Genomic DNA, 23,274 nt, shown 5'->3' with positions numbered 1-23,274 from the left:
TTTGCTTCAGGAGACTATGGAATTTTAGGAGTAAATGATCTTGGTATTTTCAGAAAAGGGAAAGGGCAGGGGAAGCTCCAGGAGTTACTCTGCCTCTCCCCCAGTTTGTATTGGCCTTGGGTGACTAGGGATGCTGTATGCTCTGGGGATAAGCTATTAATCCAGTTGTCAAATAAAACAGCCATCTCTAAAGAGAGAACACTTAATGGATTTGGGGGGTTTGACTTCTTTTTTTTCCTTATTTCCTGTTACCTTATCTATACTTGATTGGGAAAAGTGCCTTGAAAAAATAGAGCTTCATAACTTAGATTGGATCGCTCGTCCTCTAGCAAAGAATGTACTCTGCAGCTCCCCCGTGTATTAAACAAATAAATATAAAAGGTTTAACACCAGCTTGTGTGGTTACCAAGAAGTAAAAGCATTACTTAAAGCGGTAAAAAGGATGTGAAGATTTAGTGCTGCTGTGCAGTGCACTAAATAACACCAAATTAACTCATAAAACATGTCAAGACTTGGTACTTCAGCCACTCCATCTGTGTACAGCTGCCCCTGTAACCAGGCTGCCTGCGGTGCCGGTGATGAGGCTTTGTGGGCACCTTCGGAGAAAATGCTCAGTGGTGCATGTTTGTGAGGAGACTTAGCTAAGCCAGAGATGGACTAACTTTAAAGCACGTTATTTCTTTTTTTTATGACCTTACTATAAATGCAAGTGTCTGTTCTCCATGAAAAAGGTTCTTAAATCACGATTGGGGGAAGGAAAGAGCAGAAAACCACCGGGTTGCTAGTGTTGACTTGAGATTTGCTATATAAATCTAACTTATCAGGAGCCTGTCAGACAGCAAAGTGATGTTCACTGTGGCTACTCCTAAGAAAACTGCTTAAGGTGTTTGGAAATTTTCACTGTACTGTAGTTTTTCTAAAATATTTTCGGAATTTGGACAACATCATAGCAAACTGACAGCTCTTTCTCTGTCCTCTCTGACCTAGTAGTGTCTGATGGCTGTAGTAACCACAGCAAACACTTTATTGCAAAATTTATGCAGGTATTTTCACAGTATTTTTTAGCTACTAAAATAGTAGGGAGAATAGGAGAAGGGATGCTGTATTTTTCTCTTACTCTTCTTTTATTACCTGCAGTGATCCATCTCCTTTTCCTCCATTGCTCTCCTGCCTTTGCTTGTGCTCCGTGGGCTTCGTTGTGCCATGGCTTCCGACTCCTGATTCAGGAGCCTCTGCTGCACAGGTTCCTCCTGCCCCTTGTCTCCAGTACGCTCTTTCCTTCCTCCTAGGACATGGACTAGAATATTTTTTTAGTCTCACATCTGGTCTGAGAAAAGTTTTTACTTCTGTTTTGCTGAGTAACTTCAGCCATCGGTAGAAGTGTTTGTGCAGGCTCCTCTGCTTTTCCAGCTGCACCTACAAGCGTCTTGACTTGTCCTTGGCAATGAAAAGTTTGAAGAATGGCCCATGTATTGGAAGTGCCCATGTTAGATGACAGCCTGGCCTCTGCAAGCAAATGGAAAGTACTCAACATTCATGTTTCACAGTTATTTATGAAACTCTACTCTAGGTTGGGGAAAAAAGTGTTTGAATTATTTGGATGTAATTTCAAAATTGTAGGTGAGTACACTCAATCTCCATTTGAATGTGCCATCCAAACAGTGTGGCCTGCTCTGCAGAATAAGATGATGGTGAAGGGTGTTTGTGCTTCGGATAAGAGAAGCTGATTCATCAGAGTAGTAAGAGTATTAATTACATACCTAACTGGAGGTAATTTTGTTCAGCCAACTATGAGCACTTGTATGAATGATTCTCTTGTGTATAAATATAAATATTCTCCTGTTGTCAAATAATCCTAAAGTATTATTTGTGATGATAAATTTTATTTATTTAGGGCCCAAGGAAAACTTCACGGAAGTTTTGAGTTCATGGGTTTCAACGTGTTGAGCATATTTGTAGTAGAGTAGAGAAGCTGTGAAACATCTTTCACTGTTGAATTTCAAGATGGTTTGTTTCTTGTTGGAGTACAGAGGAGATGGTCTGGATGACCTCCTGGTAGACCTTTCAGCTCCTGTACGGGAGCAGTAAGCAAACCTGTTGCAAGAGATCACAACTCATAGAGAGCAGGGTACCTTAAAGAGCAGGGTAGTCAGGGTTTCACAGGAGTCTTGAGTTTGCTCAAGGCTTCATGGCTTCCTTTTTAAAATTCTGGAGCATCGCTGCTTTTCTCCCTGGGATGTCAGATCTTATTAATGTCGTAACTGAGCATCTTGTTAAGAAAGTAATTCACTAATGTATCTATCCTCACAGTACCCTTGCAAGGCACTGGAAAAGTTAACCTCATTTTGCAGCTGGGAAAACTGAGGGATGGATATAAAGGATAGATGAGGAAAGGATTTTTCTGGCACTTATGCATCTGTTCCCAAAGTTGTGATTATGAAAATCCCACTCAGCTGCTGCCTGAATTCCTGAAGTAGCTTCTCCTTCAACCTCAGAGGTCCTTGAGTGTCTCAAGCTCTGCTTGTCGATGCCCTCAGGAAGGCATTGGTCAGTCTGATCTGGACACTGGGACTTGGGCTGTGGGGCAGAGATATTCCAGCACTTGGTGTAGGCTGTGCTTTAAGCACAAAGGAATGGGGACCCGTCACACAGGTCTGAGCATGCTCTTGGTGATGATGCTGAGACGAGTCCTTCCTCTTGCCTGCCTTGCCCACCTCCCTGGAGAGGACCAGACTCAAAGGCTGCAGGGTCTGTAGTGCCGTTTGGAAACAGGACAGTTTCTGCTCACTACATGAGTGTCTTGCTTCCAGCACAAGTCTGACTCCTGTTTTGGGTATCTAAAGACTAAACCTATGTAAGAAGTCTGTTGTTCCTGCTTGTGGCTGGGTGATCTTTGTTCCCCCCTTGTTTCAAGAAAAGTGGGGTTCCATAGACAGGAATGATATTGCATTTACATTGCAGCGTGGAAAACCAGTAAAAATATCAACTAATGTATTCAATTGTTTCATAATCGCAGCATCAAAGAAAATAGTATTGTCAAGGTCCCTTAAAAGTTATCTAGTTTATTTAACTTCATATTTTATGGACTTCTGGTAGTTCTCAGACATCAAAGTCTTGAGAAAGATGAGGAAAAGACTGACATGTAGATTTGGTAATTCTATATGTCAGCTTTGGGGGAGCTGCAGGTAGAAGGTGGCACTAGGCAGTTACTGCAGCCTGATTAAAATGTTTAACTGTAGTAGGAAAAGCACAGTTAGGTAAGTAATACCTTATTTTACAGACGTGCTTTGTTATGCCCACTCTATCATTATGATCTGTGGATTTTCTTTTTCTTCAAAAAAAATAGTTGGCTGGGCACTTTGTTAGAAGCTTGTTCTAATTCACACTTTTGCTCTAATTACACTAAAACTGCTTCTAACTGATAATTGTGTAGCTGCTTCTTCAACCAACCAACCAACAAAAAAAACCCTCCAATGACGGGTTGTAACCCTTGCTGCTCCAGAGCCTGACTGTCCTTACAGTTGGAGTACTTTGCACAGTGCGTAGTCTGATGTTTTTCATACTCCTTCCTCCGTGGACATGGAGAGCTGTTTACTTCCTTTGTTGGGTTTTTTTTTGCAGCCTTTTACTACACGCCATCTGTGATCCTCTTCCATTAACTACAAAAAGAGATGCCTGGGTGGAGAACCAGGGGAGGGTGGAGAAGGTGCATTTCCTTCCTTGCAGACAGGCTGCCCACCGCGGAGGATAAAAAACTGGGCGGGGGGCGTTCAGGCATCTTCTGACCGTGTCATTAGTGTTGATCACAGAGTTTTAAATTAGAAGTTTGAACTTCTGGATCTGGGTATGAAGTGGTGGATTTGGCCTCTGGATGCAAAGTTTAGAGTTTGAACTTCTACCAGTATCATGGGGATTTTCGTGGTGATACCAGGTGTATAAAACTTCAGCTATCGGAGCCACCTGCAGGTTAGATGATTGCACACAAATTTCAAAATACTGAAAAGGAGTAAATGGTAGGCTTAGTATTGCCTTTGATGGAGCAGCTGAGAAGTCTGAATCCTTTTTTTGTCAGAGAATGAAAACTTGGTGAAATTGCCCAAAACAGATAAGGATGATTTATATAGTGAAACATTTTCTCTATCAATTAAAAAAAAGTAATGCCTAAGCCTTTGAAATAGATGTTTCAATTGCTTTTGCATACCTTTGTTCTTATGATTAAAATAGTATAAAAGTTGTCTGAACATGTCATTTGGAAATCTCATAAATTTAAATGATTATAGGAAGCACACAGATAACTTGAAAATGAAAAAAATTCTTAGGCTGTTACCTCTACTATTTATATCCAGTTGTACAGCTTTCGTATACCAGCTTGATGATTCCTGAATAGCTCAATTCTGAGACATCTTCCATACTTTGATAAGTTTAATGCATTTGCTGTGCTAGGATATATTAAGACATTCCTTAGTCAAATTAACTCTTTGTTTTCCAATCTGAACCTCTGGTTTATTATTCAGTGTAGAGGAATGTATCGATTTAAAAGAAGGCTGTAATTTCTATCACTCCAGAATTTTGTGAGAGCCTTTGGATGTCACGTGCAAGTGATCTACCAAAGGCTTGGATTTCACTTCTTCACATATATATTCTTAAGCAAAGCAGGGCGAGGGGTAGTACATTTTAGTAGATCAGAAAAAAACCCAACAAAACCACAGAAGACTTGAGTGCTTGAAGACTCGCCTCTCTATCCAGCTGCCTCAACTGGTCTAACAAAACATACTGCCTTTTCCTGCAAACTTCCCCTCACTACATTTTGGACTGTCGCAGCTACAAAAGTGCGAATACTCCACACATTTTTGTATGCTTGTACAGTATTAAATTACTAATAAGGTTGTAAAGAAACGGATGTTGTTACGAAATTATATTTTTCCCTTTAAAAAAAGTACTTCTGCTTTCTCTTTACTTCCAAAGGAGATGTTGTATCAAATTATGGGATCAGTGTATGCAGTCTGAAGTCTGAGTCATCAGTGGAAAGAGCACAGAGAGAAGAATTGTAGTTTTCCATTACTTGCAGAAGATAAAATATGTTTGGCTTTTTGTTCATACTACATGGGCATAATTGCTCGATTCCTCTTACACTTGGCATTTTGAACTAGCTGCTTTAGTGACGATTCTTTCTCGAATCTTCTGAGGCAAGGTGGGCCACCAAGCTGCTGGTTTGATTTTTTTAGATGATAATAGCTAATGAATGAATGTTTAAACCTCTTTCCTATCTGTGCTTTTCGTTCCTGTAGAGCATCCTAATTTTATGTGACAGCAGCCCATTCTGGCAGCGTAGGTGCCCGTTCACCCACGGCTGGTCCAGCGTCACTGCCTGGCCCTGATGCACTTGCTCACGTACCGCGTTTTTGAAAAGGTAGACGGAAACATAGCTCTTTCCATTTGGTTTCCTGACCAGTTGATGTTTAATGTAGACTTCATTCTGAAGTTTAAAAGTATTATATTTGCTTATAAGTTAATTTACTTTGAAAAGCACCTAGAGGTAGTATTTATTATAGTACACAAGGGTTGGGAATCAGTAACGTGTAATGGAAAAAACTGTGCAGAAGTTGATGAACATCGAGTGTCAAACAATCTTGTATGGATTCATTGAAACGATGGCCAGAACTGATACCCAAAATCTTTGCTGGTTTGGCTAGTTACTGAAAAATTACTCCCCGCATTTAAGGAAAACAAAGTTTTGAAATTAAACGGCCCAAAATGCCTTAGTTGCTTACAATTGTTTTGTTGTTTAGATTTATTCCCTACCTATTTTTGTATAATGTCTTAACAGGAGAACTGGCTATAATTGAAAGTGAAGCCAAAAAACCAAGAAAACAACCCAAGTTGCTTGTAAAATTATGAGGCTGTGCATTGACTGGGCAGCAAAAACCAAACCACAAAAAAACCCCCTTGCATGACCACAAGGATTAGCTTAAATACGGTGCAGATTTTGAGCCTGCCCTGCAGTTGGTTAGCTTATTGAACAAATTTCAAATTCATTCAATTTTCAGTAATTATCTGAGGTAACAATGGACTGTGAATTTACAGCTAGTGTAACACAAAATTATTATCACAGTACACAGTTTGCTGACGGCTCTTTCCAGTGCACAGCCCCCGGCTGTCTTTGCGTGGGAGCGTGGACGTGGATACAGAGGTGAGGTCGAAGAGGGCGTTGCTGCTCAGAAATGATGTCTAGCCGTTTCTCCCACTCGCATAGGCAATTATATACTTAATATTAATGTGTTTCTAGCCTCGATCAGTTCAATTCTCCTGGTTTGAAATTGAATGGAAAGAAGGATAAATTATTTGGAAATTGAAGACATTTATCTATGACGTCTAATTAGCATAAAGGGACTTCTCCTGGTCCATGAAATTCCCAGTGCAGCATAAATGTATCTAACCCTCATCAATGATAAGGCCATCCATCAGCTCATATACTCTTTTCTATTACCAGAAGTTTATCCTCAGATCTAGCGAAGACCATTCATAAACTGACTTTAAAGGTATGTTGTTTGGAGAGGATATTATATAGTATAATTCCAAGCTCAAAATCAAGCTGTGGTAACAGCTCTCTATCTGACATACCAAGCATTCAATCACACTTTATCACAGTTACAGATGTTGGTAAATGAACAGGTTTTTCCCAGAAACAATATAGATAAGCAAAGGTGGCTGACAAGGTGCGAAGAGTAATTTAGAGAGGAAAGCAGGTCTGGTAGAGGTTTTCATTTTCAGTATCCTTTATAAGAAATGGCACGTAAAAAATCTTATACTTAAAAATTACTTTGAATAATTCAATAAGATGATTCTCTAACCCTTATTTGTCTGCTCCAAAGTAGAAATAAAGGAATTAATGCTTTGTCAGTCAGCCACATAAGACCTTGTATCAAAGAGCTGCTGCAAGCGTCTGGGAAAGCAAAAGCTCCCCTCACTTTCCATTAAGGCGAAGGGGATGCTTGCTCGTCTGCACTGAAATGTGGGTCTCAAAGGAAAAGCAGAGAAGGATTTTATTAAGCTGGACTGACCCTTGCAATCACATGGGCTGTTCTCACCCACCTCTAACCCGGGCTGACCCTCCTAGTCACAGCTGCTGGATTGGGAAAGTGACTATTTCTTGCTTTCCTTGTTCTCTGCCTCCACAGAAAAAGTTTGCAGGGGCTGAAGTTTGGAAAGGGACAAGGAAATATATTCTCCCTTATTTTTGCTTTGTTAGAAATACAACTTTGAACCAAATTAAATCTTTTATCTAAGTAGAATTAAAACAGTTTCTTTGGCTTTTTTTTAAATCTTTAATTTGGGTTTGAAATACTTTAAAACAAAAAAGTTTTAGTGCAAAACCACTAAAACAATGATTTGGCTTCTTTGTCCAGGTTCCCTCCCCCTCGTCACCATTTTATTCTTTGGATGTTTTCAAATTTCTCTGCTTGATTATTGGGAACTAATAATGTTAAATGATACACATTCCTGAAATGATGCTTTTTGTGAAGAATGTTAAACATAAGTCTCAGTGAATTCAGCGTGCTTTCTGTATTTTGCACAGCACAAGGAAAGATAGCAGATGATGTTTTCTTTACGTTTAAATAGTTCAGGAGGTGACACTGCTCGGGCGCTCGCAGACAGGCTGCTGTCTCGCCTGGGACTGCCAAAGTTGTTTCCCCTCTTCTGCGGAAAAAAAGGTACCTCCGAAACATGGTATATCGTTTAAGCAAACTCACGGACATTTGTGAAGTTTTTTGTCAGCCTGTGATCTGCTTTCTTACTGAAGCACTTCTGTGCCTTCCAGATGTGGTTATTCAGTGGTGGAGTCTGTTTCTTAATGGTAGGCAGCGTTACTTACATGCTTTGGCTTTTATTATGTGATTGATCATTTTGTGGGAAGAAGAAACTTTATTGGGCTTGTACCAGCTTATGCTATATTTAAATTTGGTCTTGTGAGACACTTCTTCAGAAAGTGTGTTGTATTTGGATTAAAAACAACCACTCTAAAAATAGTCTATATGACTGAAAAGTGAACCCAAACACTTTTTAAAAAAACTCTTTTTTTATTGGAGTCTGAGGACTAGTTAGCTCTAACTCCAATATCCTACAATTCAAATGTGGTAAGGTTGTCGTCTTACAGACGTAGGAAAAAATATTACTTTTGGAATGTATGAATTCATTGGGAAAAGAAGCCCTGAATTTTTCTAACAGACAACGGAAATTCCCATATACGTGGCAGAAAATGAGGCAAAAGGACATCACCATCCAATGGTGGTAGCTGTCACGACTGGAGCCACAGACTTCACCAGGAATCTGTATTCAGACCTGGTTTTCAACTAAAAAGGGGGGAAAAAACCCCAAACCTCTGCAACCAAATGTACATTGCTCAATATTCCAGTATTCCTGGTCCGCTCAAACTTCTCTAATGAGAAATTAAGAATGAAGCAGACCATGGAAGTGAGAAAAATTTGATTTATGCCTTGGGAGGAGTGGGTCAATAGTCCCAGGCTGAACGCAAGGTTGAAATATGAAACCATCACATTGGCGTCCATCACTGCAGACCTGTGGTCGCTCTTGAGAAAGGGGCCTGCCAATACACTCCCTGTTCCTTGGAATTTATTAATAAGAAAAGGAAAAATTATAAATCACATCTTGGGGAAAAATAAAAGCGGAATTGGTTTCATGGCCTGAATCAATGAGCAGCATCACCAGGCTACCTGTTTCAAAAATGAGATTGTTTTATGGCTAACGTGTATTTGCACAGAATCACATCAAAGTGCATTTCAGGAGAAATAGGACTTCTGTGTAATTTAAACAGGCAACTTTCCTTGGACTTGAATAGGAATTGAATAATGCCATAGGCACTTTTATATTCATACATGATTTAAGAATTATTAAGATAGATTACCACCCTTACAAATGCTCGTAATAGAGGGATAGAGGCACCCAAGTCACAAGAGTAATCTATTCCACACAAAGCTCTGTAATTGATTTCTAATTGTTGATCATAGCAGAATTCCTTTTATACAGTAGCAACAAATGTTAGGGGATAATTTATATTCATGGATAATTATTACCAAAACCAGGTGCTATAATCTGTTTAAAAACCTTTGTGCTTTACAGAATGCAGAATATTTTCGAACTGCTTTAAGACCAAGAAGTGGTCTTCTCTTGATCATGCAGAGGTCAGGGCCAGCAACTATTGCTTTAACATCATTTCAGAAAGACACAGGAAAACTGCCAGCGAAAGACAACTGAGCTTTAGTAGGACTTCAACACGTCCAGGCCAATGTTCTAGACCAGTCGTTCATTCTGTGCATTACTTTACACACAGTACCTCCTGGTGCTTTAGTATGGCTGAACCATAATTCTCAAATTACACTGCTTTTCATATTGGATTAATTTTTAGGGGTAGATATTGTTTCACCTGATGGCTGAAAATTTAATTGCTGATAAGGGCATTTTGGTTTTGTTTTTTTAAGCTCACATAGTACCGGACTTTAAGCCACAGTAGTACAGATTTCTCATCAGGCTGTACCCAGGTTGTGTTGTCTTTCTGGGCAACAACCTCAGGACAACCAGTAACGTGGGCAGGAGCCAGTTCTGTCTTCTCTTTCTTTCTTCCATTGTAAGTGGGAGTTTATAGAGCAGAACGATGATCCTGAAGCTTTTTTTTTTCCAATTTTCTGCTCACTATATGGAAAAAATTATTGTCTCGCTGTAGAAAAGCTTGTGATTCTGAGAACTTGCAGAAATGTTTAACCCTTTCCATGAAGGACAAAGCTGGATGGAAGGGGAAGAGGGAAAGGGGCAATGCCCACCGACCATGCCGAGGGCAGAGCAGGAACAGAAATGGGCTGATCGAGGAGGGGAGAGAAGGGAAAATGGTGTGGATCTTAGAGCTGCTTTGAGTTTTGAAGTGGGGTCAGAAAGAAGAGGGTCATTCCAGAGCCATTAAAGTCGAAGGAGACTCACATGGAAATGGAGAGGTGGTGGCGATGCCGGGGCCACCCCCACGGGGGCTCTTGCCACCTCCCCACTTTGTTCTGCGGGTTTCTTTCTAAACTGGACATGGGGGAGGAATTTTCCCGGAACATACCTTCCAGCTGGGTGTGGGAGGTGTTCAGCTTCATCACCATCTGCTAAGGAGGTGTTGGAGAACTGAGAGGGCTTTTTCCCTGTTCTATTTCAAGAAAGGAAAAAGAATTTGTGTGTGTTTCTGTGTCAGAGTTTGCAGCTTACAGTAATAATAGCAAAACCCCATATAACAGCTGAAGAAGTTTTCATGTACACTTGTATAGAAATGTGAAGTAATTATTATAGTCAATTATTTTCAATGTTGATGTAATAGCATTTTTTTTTCTCCCAGAGCAACACTCTATTACAGCCAAAATGGATAAAGAGTTAACAGTCAATTCTGTGCTCCTATACTAATAATTTATTATTATTATTACTTTGAATTGGCATTGCTGGGCCACTACATAAAGGAAATTGGAAGCAATCAGTCAGTGACTCTAGTGTACTTGCTTTTCACACGCAGCTGAGATAAAGGCTCCAGCACCTTATTGACAACGGAAGGTAATGTAGGTCAGGGCAATCCTGTTAATATAGCTCAATTTATTTGCATTGCTCTGATCCTCCTGCTTCTGATGACTGTTGAAATAAAGGAATGACAACCGTTTTTAATAGCGTTCATTGTGGAAGCACTTTCACAAACGTAGCAAAGTATTATTATCAAGCGGTTCATCATTTCCTTACGGCACTCGTGGCCACGCACACCAACCCCGTTGTGCCTCTGGTCGCTCTCCTCTGCTGAACCCAGCAGGGTCCCATGCACAAATCTCAACAGAAAAGTGATGGTGGGCTGAGGAGCAATTCCTCTTTTAAAGCATGGGCGTGATGAAGTTATACCTATATTTCTGAATATACTTACAGAAGGCTGGTATTTCCTTCCATGGCTAACAGAGCCTGTTAGCTCACCAAATGGCTAAGAGTATATTCTATGAACAAATACATAATATACTCTGTGTTTATTTGTCCCTAACTGATCTCTGAAAATCAGGTCACTGAATCTAGTCAAAACTTCATTCTAAACCATTTTTGCTTTGTCTTTATATGTGCTTTTGTGTAAATCTGAATTTCTTTAGCTAGCACAATATGGTGAAAATTAGTTCCAACTCAGTAAATCAGTAATATTTGAAATTTTTTTGTGTTTTTACTAAGACTTGATTCAGCAAAACCTTTCTGTAGTTGCTGGGGTAAGGACTGAGATCAACAGATGTTTTGCTCAAGCACAGACTGCTGATAATAAGGTTAATGTATTTCACTCTTATTTATCTTTGAGTATATATGTAATGGAAGAACATGCTTTTCCTGAAAGAGCATATAAAATACTACATTCCTATGTTCTCATTTCAAGGTAAATATTTCACTGAAATGCAGCACTTTGTGATGTTAATCTCCCCTGGCTCAACTCTGCTTGCAATGGGCTCCTGTTTCCAATGCAGCCTGGAGGCTGGGGATCAGCACGCTTGGAAGCAGCGGTGTGACACCATCTGAGTGGCCTAAATGACATCATTAGTTCGAGCACCTTTGAATGACTGCAGTAGCTGAATCACCATGTTTCCTTAGGTTTCCCAGCCTGATACGGTACTGACTTGCAAATATTTATTGATGTGAGTAATTTTGTGTGTGACTTCAATGCATATACGTGTATTTTCTTTACAAACTTAGTAAAAACTCTGCTGTTCAAGTCGTTAGAATACTGCAGCTGTTTTAATCCCTTTGGAAAGATACACAGTCCCATCCCTACTGCTACTGCTGCTGAGGGAAAAGCTGGATCACGTGCGTGATGTGCATCAGTCAGGTTTCTGCAGTTGTTACAGTCTGAGGGGTTTGTGTGTCAGTAGGTGTCAGCATTCAGTTACTGTGTAATTGAGCAGCCTGATTGAGTACTCATGGCAACGCGCCTGCAGAACTAATGCCAAGTACTCCACAAACTGTGCTTTAGGATAGGATTATTCAGCCAGAAGTTTCTCGATACACAAAGGGGAAAAGATACTTAAAGCTCTATTCACTCTCCAAAAACCTAATTTCATCACTGAAAATAATGCTCTACTACTTCATGGTTGTTTGATAACAGACAGTGCAAATGTGAACACCTGTCTGTGACTGGCTTGTGTTTGGACTCGGGCTTGCATCAGTACGGGTGCTGCCTCTGCTGTGCAGGGTGCTGGTTAAGGCGCGTGGGGCTCCAGTTAGCAGGAGCTATTGCTCCTTTCCCTTGAAAAGCTGAGAGAAGTCTCAGTTGAGCTTCTGCGATAAATCTTTGCTGATAGCTTCAAAGCGCCCTGGTTGCACCTCCCTTTCTAACCATGTTACAACCTCAGTTTGCTCTCCAGGCTTGTAAATCTAGTTTAGCGTCTGGTTGATGGGTTAGGATTAACTACGATGTATGCTGTAAGGGCTAGCTTGCCTGGGGATGCTGAGGATACTTCTAGAAGGGTTCTTGGAGGCAATTCTGAGCAGATGTTAGCTGGGAAAGTGGCGTGGTAGGACTATCGCTCTCCTTACTGCTGCCTACTCATTTTCAGGAAAGATGCTTTGAGGAAGAGGAGCTCTACGGCTCTTCAGTAACACAGAGCTTCAGTTTTGGCCCGTTTGTGCAAGGAAAGCTTATGGTAACGTAATGAATCGGGAAATGACACAGGTTACAGTCTAAGTACCACTGAAAAGTAAAGTAATACATAGAAGCTCTTCTGTATAAATGCATACAACGAGTTGGGTTTTTAAAGGTGCTATGGTTGTTAATACTCTTAAATACCACCCTGACTCTGTGCATGTAACTGCACGTGAGCAGTCCTTGGTAAATGCTCCCGCCGTGAACCAGGACCCGCCTCTTCACATAGATCGCAGTTCATTGGAACCGATTAATTTGCTCTGTGTAATCGGCTTTGTGAGGAGCAGAGAACCCCTCCAAACTAAGATCCAGTGCAGCTACTTTCATACCAACCCCAATAGTGTTTCCTCCAGTAGAAGCAGAGATTTTAAGTTAAATCAGAAAGGCTCAGGTATGCTTATACTTTCTATTTCTTCCCTCTTCTCTCTCTCCCATCCGCTGTAACTGCTGACATCAGTTGAAACAGCAAGAAGTAATGCTTTTTTCACAGACCTAGTGTGCAAATGACATTGGATTTATAAACCTGAAGGGGGCTTGCTTGCCTTCCCAGACTTGCAATCTCAGAAAAATTTCACCTCAGCTGCAAAATGCAACTGTGAGAGAAATGTGTTATATTCTCCAGCGAGCGCAGAGGACAGTGAAGCGATCAGACAGCTCTCAGTGGTGTCTGGGTCCCCTGCTTGGCGTTAGGAGCAGATTAGATCTCATGTCAGGCAGCAGCAGTGCCCAAGGCAACATCTCTCCAGCTTTACAGCTCATGGTCCAATTCGGTCGATTAAGGATCTTTTTGTATCTTGTCTTAGCGAAGGGTCCGGGACTGGGAATCACTTTAAGCCCTATTTATTTCCAGCAATAAGGTGGCCTCACAGGTTGAGAAATTCCAGCTTTGAGGGGTTATCCAAAGCATATCGGTTGCCCTTGCCATCACAGCCCCTTCCCTGCCGAGGCAGGGGAGCAGCTGTGGACTCGTCTCTGCTTCCTCGGTGGCCACGGACCACTGCTCCCATGCCGCTTCATGAAACATAGCTGTCCGGTATGTGACTGTGCCTTTGATGCTGGGGACACGGCATGTCCCAGTCAGCGGCGTGCTGCACTGCTGCAAGAAGGTCGGGTGTCGTCTGCTAGTTCTGATGCGTGCCCCTGCCTGCATGTCCCCCTTGCTTCATCAACCTGAGTCTCTCAAATAATTCTTTTGTAGTGTAGTTAAAATCTAAGGGCAAAAAGGATTGTTAATCATGCAGCAGTGGAGATGGCAGTACAGAGGTTTTTATTATTATTACTGATTTACAGTATTGGTGAAGGAAAAATAATTACCAACAATTCATCAAGCATTCTGTTTAACCATCATGCTGCAAGAATATAGCTAGTGCTGGCAACTAATCTCCTTGTAGGCTTTTGTGAAAAATGCAGGATTATCTCCTTCATTTCACCCATTCAGCTTGTTTCTAGCTCATTTTGCTTTGCTATTTCTCTAAAGAATGCCAATTCTGCTTCATGACTCCATCCCTTCCTGGCTGACACATTGATCCTTCCTCAGGAGGCTCCGTACTGTGTTCTTCAGTAGTTCAGTATTATATTCTTACCTCAGGAAAATGATTTCATTTAAAACACTAAGACTTTCTCATCCTACAAGTTTAAAATATGCTACATTTTGCTGTGGTGCTGTCTGCATTCAGCAGCCCAGCGCAAGCAGAAGTGAATCAGGAACATTTGCAGTATGAATCGGCATGTTTTAATGGAATCATTATTTTTAGGAGGGGACATAATAGTGGCGTACCTTGCAGCATCCGGACTTTTCAATTGAATTCCCTTTCTTAAATACTCTCAGAGGAAGAGGAGAGAAGCTTTCTGTGAGCACAGAAATGGAAGTGGTACTGGGTAGGGGTGTCTGTCAGATTCAAGAGGCTTTGTGCCCCAGGCTAGGCGCGAGGCACTATGAGTTGTGCTATGATGAGTGTGATCGAAACAGTTGGTAATCCCTGACCTAGGACCAGCTGTTTGTGCCATGATATGGCTGCAGATGACAACATACATCTCCTGAACTGCTCATCGGTGTGCAAGGCAAAGCAGATGAAGTTAGGACACGGTAAGGGCCACTGGCATGTAGTCAGGGTTCAAAGTACAACCCCATAACCCAGAAGCTTGGGAAGAGAAAAAGCGATTAAAAAAGTGTGGGGAGGTTTTTGTTTTGGGGTCCACTAGTAGCTGGAAGAAAGTCTACTGCGTGGGTGTTGATCTTTCTACAGTTCTTAAGGTGATGTGAAAGCTTTTCCTGGAAGGCTTCTCAGCCATGTCTTCTGATAAAGACGGGAACACTTTTAGTTACCATTCGTTTTACGTAAAAATCTACCTATCTGCAGATTTGGCAAACACTTTGAGTAGATTGTCTACGATATAACAAATAAAACCAAAATCATGTGTAACTGAACATGAAAAAGTAGAATCTTTGAAAGAAAATGTGTTTTAGGATTGGATTATAAAATATTTTCAGTCACAAATTAAGTTATTTTATTTATGCATTTTGTTTGGAATTGCAACTGAACCAAACAAGTGGGCTTGGGCTTTTCCCCGCCCCCCCCCCCTCCCCCCCCCCCTTATTTTCACAGTGAGAACTAGGAAGTGTGCTGGGTTCACGTGGGTTGCCTGCTCTTGCTGGGTGATACCTCCCTGGGCTTACCCTCCATTCCACCTTTGAGAATGACAACTACTGACCTTCAAGCTAATAGCAAATGGAAATACACGTTAGTTATAACCATCTTCACAGAACTCGAGAGAGAAGTTGCTGGTGCATTTTCTTCTCAACAACTCCAGAAGCACTATGGCCATCTCTCGTAGTGGTGGTACTTCAGCAGCACTGCAGCTCTTTTCCTACTACTCCTTAAACACATCACTTCTATGATATGTTGGCAGAGTCAAAAGAAAAATAAACAGGGAACCTGCCTTAGACCCAGAGGTGACATGAACTCTTCTGCACCCTAATACCTTGACTGTACTGATATTTTCTCTTTTCTTCCCTCCTTTTGTGCTTGGCTGTTGATGTTAATTTTTGTGCCTGTACTAACCTTGCATAAATTCTGATGATGCCTAGGCTCAATACTTCTGCATTGTTATTTAATCCTATTTTCCTCCTTTCCATAAGCAGTTTACCAGCATGTGATGATTTGAGTTTCCTGGCACCCCACTTTTCACTTTTCGTTATCAGTTGATTTACTGCCTCTAGACAGAAGATGAATAGTTTGCACTTTGTAGTCTTAAATCAAAATAGAATGGAAAAGACTGGTTTAATCATATTTTATTCCAGCCTCACTTATCTGTATCACCTATTGCTTAGCCCTGTCAAGAGTGATATGTCTGCAATATCCTATCTTTGCTGTTTGCTCACCACAGTACCACAGGTTTTGCTTATTCATGATTCCAGCACTGTTTTGTAACAAAGATGCGTGAAAAGCTCTCTGAGCAGCTCATCGCCGATTCCGGTGGTTTAAACAATGAGACCGACTCTAGTCGGTAATAGCAATTCAATAATGGTTTATATTTCCATTTCAACCTCGCTATATTTTGAATATGAATTGTAAGCTAGGTCTTAGTTCAGCATGACGTTTACACATATTCTTAACATTAAACTTGTATGTAGCTGGAAAGCTTGAAATATATTTTACGTGAAGTAGTAATGTCCAATGTACCTGAAATGAAGTCCAATAACCATTGGACTAATGGTTATTTTAGCATGGGCTTGTATACCTTGTCAAATCTGGGTCTGAATGCAAAAAATGGTTTTGCATTTCTGATTTGAGTTTGATTCACATTGAATTCTAAAGCAGAAATTAAAGCAACTTAATTAAAATATATTTTATATATATATATATTTAAAACATCTTTTTTAGGTGATGTAGGGTTTTTATCTAGATGAAAACAAATGTTTGGACCAGTTTTTCAATGGACTTTGAATTTCATGGTTCAAGCTTCATGGATACACCTCCCTAATGTTTTGGATAATGCATCTGGAAACAAGCAATCCATTCATTTCATGGTCAAAAATATATCATTAAAACGATTTCAGTGTAGCTTGACAATGCAAAATGTTTCAGATCTCACAATACTATACGGCAAAAAATTTAGATTTGAAAATTAAATAATGAAATGAGTAAGTTTCTCACCATCCATATTGATATAAATATATATGGAGCATTCAAATTACTTTTCATCAAAAGTCATCAAAAACCAGAGCAGACAGAGACACGTTTTTTGGTCGCTTTGTTTTCTTGAGCTGACACGATGTGTGGAGAGGAGTTGGGTGTTCAACCTGAAGCACACCAAAGCTTTCTGCTCTGCTGTACCGATCTCTGCTTTTGGTGATAAAGCAATGAAAGATATCCTTTATTTGATCAACAGGAGAGCATCATTGGTGTAATTTTCATTTTACTTCTTACCTGTTGCCAGAATACAAGATGATTTATAATGGCTGGAGCAATACTTCATGCGTCTGTGAAGAGTTTATTCAGAATTTTCCAGTTCTTTCACTGGAGTGTAGCCACATAAACGATACCATGTGTTTTTAACTTGTTTGCTATTTTATTGGCTGTGAATCAAGCAATAGAATAGCTTTTGTGTTCAGCTTCGAAGGCTTAGACTCAAGACCAGGTTCTCTGTCATCACTTAGCACTGTGGCCCCTTTGAATTGTATCTTTTACAAGGCTAAAGCTAAAACCACAATCCTGGTTGAGCAAGGCTTTTCAAAGTTATGCAATTCACTGTTTTCTTTTTTTTTTTAATAATTTTATAATGTTTGTACAGCTTTCTCCACAATCCAGTTAAAAATCACTTTTCTATTTTCACCACTCATCACGTTATTACGTACAAGTTGCTTTTCAGCAGCCAAAGGAAATTATTGTAGTCCAAAATACTGCATTATTGAGATAAAATACAACTTTCAGTTCGGTCAGGCTAATTGAATTATTGGCCACCTCAGCCTGTGAGCTATTGTGCGATTCATGCTGAACCACCACGGGACGGCTGGAGAGGCGGGCTGACGGATGCACGTGCTCTGAGCAGCTAATACTAACTTTAACCAACAAGTGCAAAACTGTGTTTGTTTTAAAGGTCTTGGCTTGCCCAATCAGTAGCATCCCTCCACCCCCTTTTTTTTTCCTTTTTTTCTTTTTTTTTTTTTTTTTCCATTGTTAGGCTTTATTCAGTCTGAACTTGTTTTTAAAGCCACGGGGATCGCTGAAGCTGTGATTTGCTACTCCAGTTACCCATGGCAGTACTTTGCTATGATTCACCACTCAAAGCCAGTTAGTGAAACCCTCTACACAAGGAAGTTAAAAGCTTACCATAGGTACCTAGCAATCTCTTGAAACCTTTGGGAAAGGTGCCATGGGATATTTGGAGACAAGAGCTCACGAGCCCTGTTTGCAGGTGGTTGGATGAAGCGAGGGGCGGTGCAGAAGTCAGATAGTCCAAAGCTCAAGCTTCTCTGCTCAGGGGAAAGAAGCAACCAAGACTGATGCTTTTGTTCAGGAGAAGCTGGTGGTAGAATGGGCAGCGTGTGCACTCCATGTCTAGTCAATGTGATGCACAAGAGCAGCCTGACTCACTCTGACAGCACTAGGACATGGGGAGCTGTAACTGCTGAATGCCTCCGGTGTTATGCTGAAGCAAGACCTGCTCTAAAACTCAGGAAATCAATAGGCTTTTCCTGGTGTCCTTAACTCTCACTATGTTATTAAATTGCTGTTCTTCTTTTGCTGTTTTTCTTACTATATTTGTTATTTTTAAGATTGATGCAGCTGCAGAGTCATGTCTTATTTGGGTATCATCGAGATCTTACTGAGTGTTTAAAGAAGGCGTTCATCCTTTTGAGCCTAACTTTGCCTTGGCTTTCTTGGCTGATAAATGAAGGAAACGTCTGATGCCTGTCTTTCTCCATCAGTTATGGCATACCAGCCAGACAATGCTTCAGCAGCTATCATTGAGGTGAAAAATACCCTCCCTCCCTAAAAGGACATAGCTGTAAAAAAAATTATGTTGGAGACTGTTGGTGGTCCTACAAGTTATTCTGCTCTGTGAAGAAATCTTTCTCACTTGCATCTATTGCAGTCATTCTTGCTTTCTTCTTTGTCAAAAAAGCGACTTTAGCTGGAGGATCCATTGCTGTTTTGTGCTTGTTGTCATTGGAAATAATAGAGGAATTATGGAAATTTTGGTTAGGAAAATGGTAGTTTTGAACAGAATCCCTTTGGTTCAGTTTCTTCCAGAACACACTTAAAGAATGCATAGAAATCATTTTCAGTGCTAAAGCTCAAATTGTCTTGTTAGGTTGTCGTTTTTGAGTGAAGAAATGGATTGACATTGATTTTTTTTTTTTTTTCCTTCTTTTACACTGATATTCAACTTTTTTATGTCAGTCTGATTTGACAGAAGCTGTGATCTGTCTTTATTATTTTTAGACTACTGACAGCTTAGTGTCTTTGACACAGAGGGGAAAGTTTTCCACACTTCTGATAGGGATTACCCTGTTTAACATTTTCTTTTCCCTGCATTTCTCTTGAATGCAATACAAAGTTGACTCCAAAGTGAATGGATCCTGGTTAAGACGTACAGAACTTCAATAAATGCATTAACTAAATTATCCATCTGTGATTTCTGGAGTTCAGGCACTGCATCCCTGACTTTCCACCAGCTCATACCTTTCCCACAAGAGGTCACATCGCTGTTAAATGCTGTTCTGAAAAATCTCTGCTGAGACTACTGCTCCTGTGCGCTCTCAGGACCATTGGACAGCACAACACCTAACACTGTTGAGTTCTAGTGCCCTGGAGCTGTATCTTTTTTTTATGTTAAAAAATGAAGAAAAGTGTGGGTTTTTTTTTTTTATTCTGTAGAAGGATTATTGAGATTAATTTGTTCCAGTCCATCAGATTGACTCAGGCTGGTCTCTGTTATGTAGTTATACCCGTGTTTTGTAATGCAGCAGAGGTTAAACAATGATAGTTTTGCCATTGGCTTTGTAGGGTTGGGATTTCACCTTTCACACATCTGAACGGAAAGCAGTGTGGCCCCATGGATTTCAAGTGCATAGAGCAATGACGTGGGAACAACTTTTTCCAGTGCTTATAAAGGTGACTTCTCAGGAGCCTTGATGAATGTAACTAGGAAGTATTTTGCAGTCTGAAAACGGCATGATTATTCCCAGCACTTTCTACTCTCTGTGAATGAATGAATATTTATTGTTAAATGTAGCTAGCAATATAAAGATGTACATTTAGTCTGTTATTGTCCAATAATATTCAGTACGCTTCCCCTGAAATTTAAATATGTTCTGTCAGACTGGCCTTTGCCACATCTCCGGTGAAGTTATTCTGTAAAGCACATGTGATTTACTGCAAAAAAAACTTTACTACCTGTATTACTCCTTTTATCACCATTATTTATCACCAATATTTGAGTTTCTCATTGCCTGTCTTCCTCTCTTTAATATGCAATTACTATACACTACTTCAAATTTCTCAGTGTGAACTTGGAAGTACCGGTAAAGTCTAAGTGTAATTCGAAGTGCATTCCTGCGCATGAAGAAAACCTCTAGTAATTACCCAAGTGAAAACTACTCATTGGAAAGCAAAGGGGCAGGCGCTCACCCGCTAAGCACGCAGGCCAGAGCGCAGGGGCGAGCGGGTGAGGTGCGTTTTGAGCCACGCTTGAGGTGTCGCCCCTTCCGCTGCCAGGTGCCGCTGGTGGCAGGAGTCGCCTGTATTGCACCACAGCACTGCGGTACCCGGGCGAGTAACTCCGTTGACCGGCGAAAGTAAATCAGGCTGGATGCCTATGGTGAGTAGGAAAAAAACAAACAAAACAGAAATAAAGTCTGGTACTAATAACTTTACTGAGGATGTAACAGTGCATAGTTTGGAGATTAATGGGTGAAGGCAGTCCATGCGAGTGGCAGTAAAGGAGTGCAACGCCTTGTTGAATGCCCTGCGTTTCACTCCCTGGCTATTTTTCCTATGGAAGGATCCTCTAGTCTCCCTGCCTCATTGATTCACTGTTTATTTGCAAATCACATTTGAAAATGTATTTCTTCTTCAGTGGTTATAGGTTCTAATTTCTTTTTTACTCTGCCATTATTTTAACTCTATAACTGCATTATATAACTCTGTAAATCATTGTGGGAAATAATGTCTGGGAATTATATTATGTGGAACATAATATTGTACCGAACTGCTTAAGTAATTTATCTGTAAATTCTTGGTACAACACTCTTCAAGGGGGTCAGATACTGGGCAAGAAGAAGTGTTGTATAAAGCTGTTCATCAGTGGAAAACTGGCTTGAAACGAGTTGCTGTTCAGCGTACCTAATTGATGGATTATTCTGGCTGTCTTGCAAATGCGAGTAAAGGTTTTACTCTCAGAATGACAAACAAATGTATGTTGGTACCAGGTCTTAGAATTGAGGACTGACAGCATTAAATAAAAGTGATAAACAAGGGTGGAAGCATCTCTTTAATAGCATCTAGTGGCTACAGTATGTTGTAGAGGTAGATTTCAGGTATTATTTATTGCCAGTTGTAAATGAATCCACATTTGAGCTTGTTCATAGGTCTCTTCCAGTGCGTGGTCTGTCAATACTTCAGAAATTAGGCTCCACTGGTACGCGGCGCTCGCAGAAACCTGCACGTTGCAATAGGCAGCAGGCTGCAGTTAACTCCAAGTCCTGTGGCATTTAAGTTGGTTCCTGTTAAATGATTTATTGATCAGTGGTATCTACCTACCTGCAAATACTGCAGACTAATATGCAAATACCGTTCTTTTGCGGGGGAAGGGAGGCCGGTGTAAACGAATTCATTTGGCAAGTTAAAGTTGACATGCATCTATTTAACTAAAGAGGTCAATTAATGTTCAATCTGATTGTTGATGTCTGTGATTAGTGGAAGGGTTACTGACTGAAAAAGTTCATAGCAACACTTTTCTAGTCTTTTCCCTGGGTATTTTGGGGGGGTTGTCCTTCGTTTTAGCTGTTATGTTATTTCTGAAATTAATCATTAGTATAATTCTTAATCATTCAACAAAGTAATATTAATTTAAATGAACATAGGAGATGTATTTTAGAAATGGCCTATCTTCATCTTAATGTGACCAAATACTCTTTATCTCTGGCATTCAGTGTATTTCTAATACTGGAGGGTGGAAAATGCTGGTTAGGGCCTGATCCTGGAAGTACGGTTACAGAGTATTGACTTCAAACGTGAACACTTAACGTGAGCCTTGCCTTTATCAAAACACTATTGTTCCTTTCTGTCTCTACTACTACTTCTTTTCCTTGGCATTACTATTGAGCTTGCCAATTATGAATTGTTATAAACACTGAGAAATGTTAAGATCTTCGCACTTCACTTGTACCATAAAATATTTAAATGCAACCTCTGGTATATTTTTCCCTCATAATTTGTCTGTTCTTCAAAAATATATATTTGCATTTAAATACTTTATATGAGCCTGTTGCTCATTGTGTAATTAGTTTGCACTCCTGAGTAATATGTTCTAAATATGACATTAGGTAAAGCACCGAGGGGCTTCGAGCTGTTCCCTACCTGAGTAGTTTCTCCATCTCATTTTCTCAGTTATCGTTCTTGGCTGGGCAGTTTAGCTGTGAATTGCTCTGTCTGTGGGTGGGGGAAGATGCTCCTCCTGATGGACCTCCTGGTTCACGCTGCGGGGCACAGAGATGCTCAGCAAGAACAGGGATCTGTGCATGCTCAGTGCAACCGCCTGGCAGATAAAGCCATGGTTCTGCAAGGAAAACTGTTTTGAATGGAAAGCTGAATTCAAGTGATTTCTTCTGTGGTGTTCATTGGAAATTGGAATGCAAATTTTTCACCCAGTCTGAAACAAGCAAGCAAAGCTTTCAGCTGAAACTTATTCCTGTGCTTGATCCTGAGACATTAACATTTCAATTCCCATTCTGTTTGGTTTTGATCAGAAATTAAAGTTTTCCTTTAAAAACTTTCTGACCTCTCATACACCGTGTGTGTATGGGTACATGCACACGTATATTTAGTTAGGTTTATCTCTTTGAAAAAAGATATAACATCTTTAAGTATCTTTTGTACGGTGTTGGTAAAAACGTTATCCCCCTCTAATTATGAAGGGCAAGGGTAAAGAACCTAATGATGACTCTGGCAGCTGCTTGGTGTAGGAACCATTTAATGCATTCGACACTTGCGACTATCCAGTCATCCTGCTTCCTTACTGACAAGCTTTGCAACAGAAAACGTGCAATGTATGTTGGCTCTTCAGCTATGATTTTTATAATTTTGCTTGGCTCTTATGGAAGGAGTTAACACCTGTCTGTCCGAGTAGGCAAAAGCAGATAAGTCTATTCACAAGAAGGTACAGATGAGGGCTTCAGGCATTAATAAAAAAAAAAAAGCCTGTCACTGCAGAGTCATGGGCTTTCCCAGCCTCCAGCAGTCTGCAGCTCTGGGATTTCCCAGTCCTTTAGCCTTCCTTTTAATGCTCCACTTAACTACAGAACAGCCAGGTTTTATTTCCCCTAATCGTGCACCTTGATCTTGACCCAGAAA

The sequence above is a fragment of the Calonectris borealis genome, chromosome 10 (genome assembly GCF_964195595.1).
Source record: "Calonectris borealis chromosome 10, bCalBor7.hap1.2, whole genome shotgun sequence".
Classification (NCBI taxonomy): Eukaryota; Metazoa; Chordata; class Aves; order Procellariiformes; family Procellariidae; genus Calonectris; species Calonectris borealis.
This window is presented reverse-complemented; position numbering follows the sequence as displayed.